Genomic DNA, 12,395 nt, shown 5'->3' with positions numbered 1-12,395 from the left:
TCAACATGGCTTCTGGCAAACAGCAAACAGGACTTCTTGTGATTTTCTTTTTAAGTCAAGTCATGTCAAGTTTTTTTATATAGCGCTTTTCAGCAAAGGCACTCTAAGCGCTAACAATAGCTTTCTTCTTGCCACTCTTCCATAAAGACATTTGTGCAGTGCATGACTAATAGTTGTCCTGTGGACAAATTCCCCCACCTGAGCTGTGGATTTCTCCAGTTCATCCAGAGTTACCATGGACCATGGGCCTCTTGGCTGCATCTCTGATCAGTGCTCTCCTTGTTGGGCCTGTAACTTTAGGTGGACGGCCTTGTCTTGGTAGGTTTACAGTTGTGCCATACTCTTTCCATTTCTGGATGATGGATTGAACAGAGCTCTGTGAGATGTTCAAAGCTTGGGAAATCTTTTTAATAGCCTAAGCCTGCTTTAAACTTCTTCACAACTTTATCCCAGACCTGTCTGGTTGTTCCTTGGACTTCATGATGCTGTTTGCTCCCCAATATTCTCTTAACCAACCTCTGAGGCCATCACAGAGCAGCTGTATTTGTACTGAGATTAGATTACACACAGGTGGACACTAGCAGTCATCAGGCAACTTCTGAAGGCCACTGGTTGTACTCAGAGTAAAGGGGGGCTGAATACTTTTGCACGCTGCACGTTTCAGTTTTTTATTTGTATACATTTTTCAAATCATGTATAATTTTTGTTCCACTTCACAATGGTATACCACTTTGTGTTGGTCTTTCACATAAAATTCAAATAAAATATATTGATGTTTGTGGTTGTAATGTGACAATATGTGGAAAAGTTCAAAGGGTATGAATACTTTTACAAGCCACTGTATTTACTACTGTAACTAGGTGACTTGTGAAGGCTCCAGTTCAGGTTATTTAGAGGTACAACAGGGGCTGAATTTATAAGCCACACCTTTCAAATTTAGAAATTCTATTCAATATGGAAGCAAATGTGTCCCAATATTCAAATTAAAATGTATTAACAGAAATGCTTTTTCATTTTAAAGTCATAGCTGCATTTTTGACTCATAAATGAAATTGCTGATAGATAATCCAAACTGCATTTTCATTTTCTTCTTCAAGACTGCTCATTGTGTAATACAACTAAAGAAATAACTAAGAGGGAAATGCTTTTTCGTTTTCATGCCCATGCCTGCAAAAAGTGTTCGCAATTTCGATGTCCATCAAAGTATTTTCAGGTGACATTGAAACCAACAATGGATGAATTTTTAAATACAAATAAACTTTTTCATGTATGGAGAAACCCTAATTATAATGTCAGACAATACACTTGGCTTAAACCAAATGGAATGTCAAGATCAAGAATAGGTTACTGGTTGGTTACAGATTCCATACTGGAACACATTACTGAAGCCAACATCTCTTGCAGCCCTTTAAGTGATCATTGTGCGATAAACCTATGAGTTGCCAAACAAGATTCTAAAAACAAATTCAAGGGTTACTGGAAATTCAATTCTAGCTTACTGAAAAATTATCAATATTGTGAAAACATTAAGAAAATAATTGAAGATGAAAAAAATGACTAATTTAGTTACAGCAATACAAAAATGGGAATTTTTTTAATTTACCATAAGAAAGTTCTCTATTTCATAGAGTAAAAAATTACAAAAAGAACATAAATTCATAAAGAATGATAAATTATTTCTCAAGAATTTCAGACTATTCTATATATTGGTTAAAATCGACAGTTCTTCCAATTAATTGTTCTTTCCACAGTTTTCTTAATATACTACTACAGTCAGGGAATATCACATATTTGGGCATTAATGTTTCTCCTAGAGTTGCAGACTTAACAAAACTAAACCACAACCCACTTTTAAAAAAAGTGGAAGATGATCTTGCTAGATGAAAATCTCTACCCATATCACTCATGGACAGGGTTACTTCAATAAAAATGATGGTCTTGCCAAAAATCAATTACTTATTCTCAATGATTCCGAATAAACCGTTGTCGGACTGGTTTAGATCTCTGGACTCCTCCATCGCTAAATTTGTCTGGAAAGATAAGCCCCACGTATTAACCTACAAACACTACAGAAGACCAAAGATAAAGGAGGACTAGATCTGCCTAACTTTCGTCTTTACTTCTTAGCTAACAGGCTACATTACATCTCAAAATGGTTTAAACACAGTCCTCTAGATGAACCCCGGCTAGACGTAGAACAGACATTATGCAATAATATTACGATTTCAGACCTACCATTTATTAGCTCAAATATAAAACATGTATGCTTCAAAAACCTCAACGTCAGCTCCTCTCTGACAGCAAGGTGGGAATATCTAAAAATGACAGGGTCTTCACTTATCCCATGCAGACGTACACCCATCTGGAAAAAAATATGCTAAATTTTCCATATTGGAGGAGTAAGGGAATTGAATACCTGGAACATATATTTGAAGGAATTCAGTTCATCCCATTTAACAGATTAATTATACAATAGGGGATGGACAAGAATACATTTTTAGAATATCAACAAATTAAATCTATAATAAAAAATAAATTTAGACTTAAAAACGATGGGTTACAAATGCCATCAAGTGTACTAGAGTTCCTAAAACTCAACCCCCCCAAATTAATGTCTAAAATATACAGGACACTGTCTAATATAGATGAATCAATTTCCCTTCCTATTACGAAGTGGGAGGCGGATTTATCAGTCAACTTTGACCAAACATTCTGGTCTCAGATATGTTCCAGAACTTTTAAACTGACAAGTAACCCCAGTTTGCAATTAATACAATATAAAATCCTTCATAGAGTATACTATACAGGTCAACGGATGTTCAGGATGAGCTTGGCACCTTCTAATGCTTGCTTACACTGCACAAGCAATATACCAGACAATTACATCCATGCACTATGGTTATGTACACCTGTTCAGAAGTTCTGGTGCCTGATATGTGAAGACTTATCAAAGTGTCTGAGATGTAATATTTCACCTTCCCCCTCAGGTTGCTTGTTGGGCAACTTAGATGATGTCACCATAGAGACAAATTCAGTTCACATGGTTTTCACTGCCTTATGCATCGCTAAGAAAACTATCCTCATGAACTGGTAAAATAAAAACCTTCTTAATATTAATCAGTATAGAAATTTTCTGTTGGATTATATAAGCCTTGAGGCAGCCTCTGCCTCCACGTCAGATCAATCTCTCTGCGCTCCTTTAATCGGCTCCATCACCTAGTGGGGTTTGGGCGCCTTTGGCTTCATCCTGCGGGGCGTTGTGGCGGATTCGGGGGGGTGTCTGGGTTCGGGCATTTGGGGTGTCCCTGGGCTGGGATCGCTGGGGGGTCTGGCGCTGGGGGCTGTGGTCCCGGCCGGGGTGGGGCTTTGGTGGTTCTCAGGGGAGACATCTGATAGCTGCATGCAATGCTTTCAGGGGGCCTGCGTGGACGGACATAGGTCACTGGCCTGGTGGCCCCGCTGCTCCTGGGTGGATCTGGGGTGGGCTTGGGGGCTCAGGGTTCCTGGGGCGTATCACCCCCCGGGCTGGGGTCCTGGCTGGGCCATGGGGGTCTTGAGTCCTGGCGGGTATGTCACCGGGGTTTGAGCTGGTGCATTTCCGGGCGCCCGGCCCTGGCTCAGGGGCCTTTGGTGCATTGGTGGGCATAGCGGCCTCCGAAACTGGCAGGTAGGTCCCATCTCATTGCAGGTGCTCCTTCCTTCAAGGAGCACATTCTGTTGGCGGGGCGGAGGGTCCGCGGGAGGGGGTGGGCTGGGGTCAACCTGGGTGTCCAATGTCTTATGTGCTCTGGGAGTTGTTCAAATGTTGGGATGGGTGTAGGTTTCCTTCTGGGGTGGGGATGGGTGGTTGGCCTTGGATGGGTGCGGGTGTCGTTTGGTCTTGGGTGGTTCCGGCTCGGTTTCTGGTTCCTTGTCTTGGTTCCGGTTACTGACGCCAGTCCCTTTTCCGTCTGGGGGAGGGGGTTTGGAGGGGTCCGCAGCATGGTTCGAGTGTGCGGGCTGGCCGGGGTTGGTCTCGGGGTGGACTGGTCTCAGCTTCCGGATGGGTTTTAGTTTTGGCTCTGTGGGCTCTCTTGCCTTTTGTGGGCCTCGGGATGGGTCTTCTTTCGGGGCTGCTTCTGGCACGGGTATGGGTGTCGGGCATGTTCTAGGACCTGGATGCTGCGGGTCTTCTTTCGTGGGGGGGCACTTTCGCGGGGGGCTTTGTTTTTGGGGGGCTGGTGGGGGCGCATTTGCGCAGTGTAAGTTTTGTGTGCAGCTTTTGCTTTGGGTGCCCTTTGCTGCATTCCGTCCTCCGCTGTATGGCGTGCTGTGGTGTCGGAGCAGTGGTCCTGTGCGGGGTGGCTCTGACCTCCGGGTGTGGGTGCGGTGGGCTGGGCGTCACTGAGCTCTACGCGTGCGCAGGGCTTCTCGGCCTTGTACTGGGGTGGGGTTTGCTCGTTTGCTGGATGGTTCCTGGTGGGTTGTGTGTGCTTGGGGTTAGTGGTCTTCGCCGTGCCCCTTCGAATGCATGTACCTATCCTGGCATGGAGCTTGCATTTGGGTGGGCCTGCCGTTTTGGGTCGGGTGCAGTTTGGTGGCGACCTCGGTGTTGGAGTGGGATGTGTTTTGTTGCCCTGCTTGCCTGGTTGTGGCTGCTGTCTGTTGCCGGGCATCGGGGGCTGGGCGCTCTGTTGGCTCTGCCCCTTGGGTTTGGGGGTGGCTGGGCGTGCTGGTCATGTGCCCTGCTTTGTGTGGTGTATTTTGGTTGCGGTGGGCCGGCTGGTCTGCTCCTTTGTTTGGAGTGGGGCCGCATTCTTGGCCGCTTGGGCGCTTCTGGCTGTCTCCTTTTTTTTGGAGGTCGTTGGCTACTTTGGGCGGCGGACTGGGGTCTGAGGGTCCGGGTGGTTCCGGGGGGGTTACCTGTCCCTTGTCTTTTACCCGGTAGATGTGCCTATGCCTCCCTCCTTTGTTGGGATTCGGCAAACGGGGGTGCCCTCTTCCACACCATTTTTTTCTTTTTAAATGCACACTACAACATCAACACCACATTTGAGCTGGCGGAGGCAGGCTTGGGCTCTTTTCACACCTCTGTTCGCTATTTCCCATCTGTGGTCGGAGGCCGGGAGAGGGAGTGGGCCCTCTAGTCGGGTCTGTGGTTCTGGTCCTTGGTCGGGCGCCGAGCTGCGGTTGGCGGTCGGGTGGTGCATGTCTTGTGACTGCACCGGGGCGGCTGGTTGGTTGTGCTTGGCCTGGAGCGGTTGGCCTGCATGGCCCAGGTACCCGGCTGGTGCATGTATCCCTCTCGTGGACTGGTGGGCTGGGGCTGCTGGCACTGTCTGGGGGGGGTTGGGTGGGGCCCTTGCCTTGCCGTTGTGGCACGCTGTGTGGTGAGGAAGCGGGGTGTGGCGGGGGTGCTTAGAGTGGGGCTGTGTGTGGAGCTTGCGCTGTGTGGGTGTGGTTTCATCGGCTTCTCGGCTATGGAGTTCACCTGTGGGGGTGTGCCCCTGTGGGGGAGGAGATTTGTGGCATTTGGGTTCAGGGGCATGTGTTCGATATCGGTGTCCTTGTTGGGGGTGGCCCTGTGGGGATGTTCATGTTGGGGTTCACTGGGGGTGGGAGACTCATGGGCTTGGGATCGGAGCTCATTGGGGGGTCGGGACTGCTCCGTCCTGGGGCGGCGCCGGTTGGCGTGCTTGTTTGAGCCATGTGGACCCCTCTTTTGTACATAGCCCCCTCTCCAGAGGTGGATGGTGGTTGTTGGGGACTGGGTTCGGGCCGGGGGGGGTGGGGGCTGGGCCGGGATCACCCAGGTCTGGACGGTGCCAGCGCTGTCTGCCTGTTTCTGCCCCAGGAGGGAAGGGTACCACCTCCTGGGTCCGGGGGCTGGTTGCTCCTAGTGGGTACCGGCGCCTGGACCTGGGATTATAGAGTATGCATAGGGAGTGTGAGTGGGTGTATGACGTCCATTGTTGTTTGTCTTTACGTTGGGTGCGAGTGATTTTATGTGTATGCACGAGGGTGGGAGTGGGTGAATGTGACTGAGTGTGCCTGTTTTTTGTTTTGTTTGTTTTTTGTGACAGGTTGGGTCTTGGACTGCTCCCTCTCCTGGATCAGCTTAGGCCCCCCCCCCCATATTATGGGGTGCCCATTTCCTCCCTGCCACACTACCTGCCGGTGGTTGGAGTCTCTGCCTGCTGGTGTACTTGTGGTTCTCGGTGTACAGGGCTGGGTGTTTTGGTGTGTGCTGGCTCACTCCTGGTGGCTGCTTGCCGGGGCCTGGCCCCAATACATAGATGTTCTATATTGGGCTGTACCTCTCACTAAGTACATTTTAGATTCATAAGTACCATGTACTATATTGTTAAAAAAAAAAAAACAGCTCCAGGTGTATAAGCAAGCAGGGTGTAATCTTGTTTTCTCTTCATCCTTCTTTCTCTCCTCCACTCTTTCCTCCTTTTCTCCCCTTTTTCCCTTTTGCCCCATCTCTCTCTTTTTCGAGCTTCTTTTTTCCTTTTCATTTCAGTCTCCGTGTCCGTAACAATTGAAATATTCCCAAAGAAGTTTATAATAAAGTTTATTTTACAAATATCAAGCAGAGATTTAAAGCATTAGCTGTGATGCTCCGCTTGTGAAAGTAAATCTGTTGGGGAATTTATTGGCACTCAGACAACAATTCTGAGCGCTACTCTGCCGGACAGGACACGGTTAAAAAAAAAAGAACAACAATTGGAAAAAATCTAAATTATTCACAGAATTAATTTCATATTATTATCAATCAGATTGGAGTGAGGAAGACAGAACCATTATTAACATTTTACAGTCTGAACTGGATCAACATTATCAAAATAAAGCACGGGGAGCATATATACGCTCAAGAGCCAGATGGATGGAAGAAGGAAAAAAAATACTTTATGTTTTTTCTGATTAGAAAAACAAAGGCAGGAAAAAAATTAAATTAACAGTCTCATAATTAATGGTGAGGAGTGTACAAACATAACAGGTATATCAGAAGAAATTAGGGAATTTTACAGTGCTCTTTTTACATCTTCATACTCCAAACAAGACTTGAGTCTTGTTTGGAGTATTCAAAAATTCAAAATGTTATTCCTACCATAGATACTACATTTAGAAATATTTGTGAAGAAGATTTCCGTATAGAAGAATTTGACTGTGTTATTAAAAATGTAGCATCGGATAGAGCTCCTGGATATGATGGTATAACTGCAGATTTTTACAAATTCTTTTGGAAAGAGATAAAAATGTTATTTGATGCAATTATGGAAAGCATCCAGCATAAAGATCTCATGACAACAATGAAGCAGGGTATCATCACATTAATACCTAAACCAGGAAAAGGAACCTGAATAATCTAAGACCAATCACTCTTCTCAATACACATTATAAAATATTTACTAAAGTTCTTGCAGCTAGATTAAAAGTAGGTATATCAGATATGATTAGTTCTACTCAATCTGGTTTTCTAAAAGGTAGATCAATCCATAGTAATATTCATCTGGTTCTGGATCTAATTAGGCCCGAGCAGGAAAACTGCAAGGGCCTATTGTTCGTTCGTTCGTTCGTCGTCTTCCGCTTATCCAGGACCGGGTCGCGGGGGCAGCAGACTCAGCAGAGACGCCCAGACGTCCCTCTCTCCAGACACCTCCTCCAGCTCCTCCAGGGGGAGCCCAAGGCGTTCCCAGGCCAGCCGAGAGACATAGTCCCTCCAGCGTGTCCTGGGCCGTCCCTTGGGCCTCCTCCCGGTGGGACGTGCCTGGAACACCTCCCGAGGAAGGCGTCCAGGAGGCATCCGGTATAGATGCCCGAGCCACCTCAACTGGCTCCCCTCAATGTGGAGGAGCAGCGGCTCTACTCCGAGCTCCTCCCGGATGGCCGAGCTCCTCACCCTATCTCTAAGGAAGTGCCCGGCCACCCTACGGAGGAAGCACATTTCAGCCGCTTGTATCCGTGATCTCGTTCTTTCGGTCATGACCCAACGTTCATGGCCATAGGTGAGGGTAGGAACGTAGACCGACCAGTAAATTGAGAGCTTTGCTTTTCGGCTCAGCTCTCTCTTCACCACAATGGACCGGCACAGCGCCCCCATTACTGTGGCAGCTGCACCGATCCGTCTGTCGATCTCCCGCTCCATTCTTCCCTCACTCGTGAACAAGACCCCGAGATACTTAAACTCCTCCACTTGAGGCAGGAACTCCCCTCCAACCTGAAGAGGACAAGCCACCCTTTTCCGGTCGAGTACCATGGCCTCGGACTTGGAGGAGCTGATCCTCATCCCAGCCGCTTCACACTCGGCTGAGAACCGCCACAGCGCGTGCTGTAGGTCTTGGCTAGAGGGGGCCAGCAGGACCACGTCATCCGCAAAAAGAAGAGACGAAATCCACTGGTCCCCAAACCAGACCCCCTCCGGCCCTTGGCTGCGTCTAGAAATCCTGTCCATAAAAGTTATGAACAGGACCGGCGACAAAGGGCAGCCCTGCCGGAGTCCAACATGCACTGGGAACAGGTCCGACTTAGTGCCGGCAATGCGGACCAAACTCCTGCTCTGCTCGTACAGGGACCGGATGGCCCCTAATAAAGGGCCCCCGATTCCATACTCCTGGAGCACCCCCCACAGGGCATCACGAGGGACACAGTCGAATGCCTTCTCCAGGTCCACAAAACACATGTGAACCAGTTGGGCAAACTCCCATGAACCCTCGAGCACCCTGTAGAGGGTATAGAGCTGGTCCAGTGTTCCACGGCTGGGACGAAAACCACACTGTTCCTCCTGAAGCCGAGGTTCGACTATCGGTCGGACTCTCCTCTCCAATACCCTGGCGTAGGCCTTACCAGGGAGGCTGAGGAGTGTGATCCCCCTGTAGTTGGAACACACCCTCCGGTCCCCCTTCTTATAAAGGGGGACCACCACCCCAGTCTGCCAGTCCAGAGGCACTGTCCCCGACCGCCACGCAATGTTGAAGAGGCGTGTCAACCATGACAGCCAGACACTTGAGGTACTCAGGGCGGATCTCATCCACCCCCGAAGCCTTGCCACCGCGGAGCTTTTTAACCACCTCGGTGACTTCAGCCTGGGTGATGAAAGAATCCAACCCCGAGTCCCCAGCCTCTGTTTCCACCACGGAATGCGTGATGGCAGGATTGAGGAGATCCTCGAAGTACTCCTTCCACCGCCCGATAATGTCCTCAGTCGAGGTCAGCAGTCTCCCGCCCACACTATAAACAGTGTTGGCAAAGCACTGCTTCCCCCTCCTGAGGCGCCGGACGGTTTGCCAGAATCGCTTCGAGGCCAACTGGTAGTCCTTCTCCATGGCCTCACCGAACTCTTCCCAGGCCCGAGTTTTTGCCTCTGCCACAGCCCGGGCCGCAGCACGCTTGCCCTCAAGAGTCCCACAAGCCAACCACAGCCGATAGGACTCCTTCTTCAGCTTAACAGCATCCCTTACTGCCGGTGTCCACCACCGGGTTCTGGGATTGCCGCCACGACAGGCACCGCAGACCTTACGGCCGCAGCTATGGGCAGCAGCATCGACAATAGATGCAGAGAACATGGTCCACTCGGACTCTATGTCTCCAACATCCCCCGGGATCTGGTCGAAGCTCTCCCGGAGGTGGGAGTTGAATACATCCCTGGCCGAGGGCTCCGCCAGGCGTTCCCAGCAGACCCTCACTATGCGCTTGGGCCTGCCGAGTCTGTCCGGCTTTCTCCTCCTCCAGCGGATCCAACTCACCACCAGGTGATGATCAGTGGACAGCTCAGCCCCTCTCTTCACCCGAGTGTCCAAAACATGCGGCCGAAGGTCTGATGATACGACAACAAAGTCGATCATCGACCTCCTGCCTAGGGTGTCCTGGTGCCAAGTACACTGATGGACACCCTTATGTTTGAACATGGTGTTCGTTATGGACAATCCGTGACTAGCACAGAAGTCCAATAACAAAACACCACTCGGATTCAGATCAGGGAGGCCATTCCTCCCGATCACGCCTCTCCAGGTGTCACTGTCGTTCCCCACGTGGGCGTTGAAGTCCCCCAGCAGAATAATGGAGTCCCCGGGAGGGGCACTATCCAGCACCCCCGACAGGGACGCCAAGAAGGCAGGGTACTCTGCACTACCACTCGGCCCGTAGGCTGAAATGATAGTCAGAGACCTCTCCCCAACCCGAAGGCGCAGGGATACAACCCTCTCATCCACTGGGGTAAACCCCAACACGAGACGGCTGAGCTGGGGGGCAACAAGCAAACCCACACCAGCCCGCCGCCTCTCCCCGTGGGCCACTCCAGAGTAGAAGAGAGTCCAACCCCTCTCAAGGAGATGGGTTCCAGAGCCCACGCTGTGCGTGGAGGCGAGCCCGACTATTTCTAGTCGATATCTCTCGACCTCCCGCACAAGCTCAGGCTCCTTCCCCCCAGCGAGGTGACATTCCACGTCCCTAGAGCCAGCCTAAGCATCCGGGGATCGGGCCATTGAGGTCTCCACCTTCGTCCGCCACCCAATCCTCTTTGCACCGGTCCCTCACGGTTCCCCCTGCAGGTGGTGGGCCCACTGGGGGATGGCCTCGCGTCTCTCGTTCGGGCTTGGCCCGGCCGGGTCCCGCGAGGAGCAACCCGGCCACCAGGCGCTCTCCGACGAGTCCCGACCCCAGGCCTGGCTCCAGGGTGGGACCCCGGCTCCGCCGTACCAGGCGACGTCACGTGCCTCGATATTGTGTTCTTCATGAGGGGTTCTTGAACCATTCTTTGTCTGACCCATCACCTAGAACCTGTTTGCCATGGGAGACCCTACCAGGGGCATTTAGGCCCCAGACAACATAGCCTCTAGGATCATTTGAGCACTCAAACCCCTCCACCACGTTAAGGTGACGGTTCAAGGAGGGGGGGGCCTATTGTAATCGCTCAAATTCTTATTCTTTTTTCCGTTGCGTCTTTGCGGGGCAATATGGGGACTTTGCCAAGACCCTAGATGCACACGCTTTTACCCAAAATTGTCCCCCAACGAAAATTCTTGATCCTTAATGTCGTCGTCAGTGGGCGTGGCCTAACCACTTAGCCACGCCCCCAAACGTAAGTCGTAGAGATCTGAAATTTGGCACAATGCTAGAGTACTTCAAAACAAGAAAAAAAGTATCTTGGGGGTATGCCCTAAAATGCACAGGAAGTCGGCCATTTTGGGTCAAAGGCCGATTTTTGCCCGTTTTTCACTTTTACTCACCTCGAACTTTAACGAACTCCTCCTAGGGATTTTGAGCTATCGGGTTCATATTTGGTCAACATGCAGTTAAGGGATGGGGGATTAAAAGTTATCAAAATCTTGAGTTTTTGGCCTTGTTTAGGGGGCGTGGCCGGGGCACGAACTTGGCGTTCGCGCCTAAAGTGAAAAATTGCAATAACTTTCCCAAAGAAATTCCAAATCACACCAAAGTTGGCATGAAGGAGGACCTTCATGCCAATCCTATGGGGTCATATGCTGACATCATCAAAGCCACGCCCCCTCAGAACCGGAAGTCACTTTTTTCACTTGGAAAGGTGCCTCTCTGACCCTCTTGACCCAATCAACTTGAAAGTGTGTCAGAAGACAGATAACTAGTGGGTCTAACTTCGTTTGAAGCACAGTAACTTTTCATAAAAGGGCGTGGCCGTGGCGGCGCCGCGAAGTCAGACGTCACGCCATGGCCATACGTTTGGCTCTAATTTCCACATAGATCATCTGATCTGCACTAAATTCAATGTGATTGATCCCTGTCCAGTCCCCAACAGAGATCTGATGACATATTCGGTGGGCGTGGCCTAATTCCTACACAGCGCCCCCTACAAGATTTCAAAAAATCAGCCCCAAGCCATGCTTTGACCGAGGAATCTGAAATTCGGTACACATATCTAACTTCTCGGGACCTACAAAAAAGTCTCTTGGAGCATTGGTCCAAACCCCACAGGAAGTCGGCCATTTTGGATTGAAGTTGCCATTTTGACCCAGTTTTGACCGTTTCTAGCACGCATATCTGAGCAAACTCCTCCTACAGCTTTTGACTTAGAAACTTGAAAATCACTCAGTATACTCTTAAGGGATTGGGGATCAAAAGTTATCAAAAGCTTTTTCATACATGAAAGCGTGTGGGCGTGGCCACGCCTCAAAATAGGACTTCTCGCCATTTAACACTAAATTGATATAGCTCCTACAAGGAAAGGCACAGACAAATGAAACCTTCTGGGATTGATCTGCCTCTAGGCCTCAACAATATTCACTGATCACATGCTGACATCATCGAAGCCCCGCCCACTGAGAACAGGAAGTATCACGTTTTCCTTTAGAGAGTCAATGTTTGATGTTCTTCACCTAATCAATGTGAAACTGTCCCACGTAACAGATAACATGATGCTCTTAAACAGTCGACAGTAC

Source organism: Girardinichthys multiradiatus, chromosome 6 (genome assembly GCF_021462225.1).
Source record: "Girardinichthys multiradiatus isolate DD_20200921_A chromosome 6, DD_fGirMul_XY1, whole genome shotgun sequence".
Lineage (NCBI taxonomy): Eukaryota > Metazoa > Chordata > Actinopteri > Cyprinodontiformes > Goodeidae > Girardinichthys > Girardinichthys multiradiatus.
The sequence above is the reverse complement of the archived record's forward strand: the minus strand, read 5'-3'. Positions refer to the sequence as shown.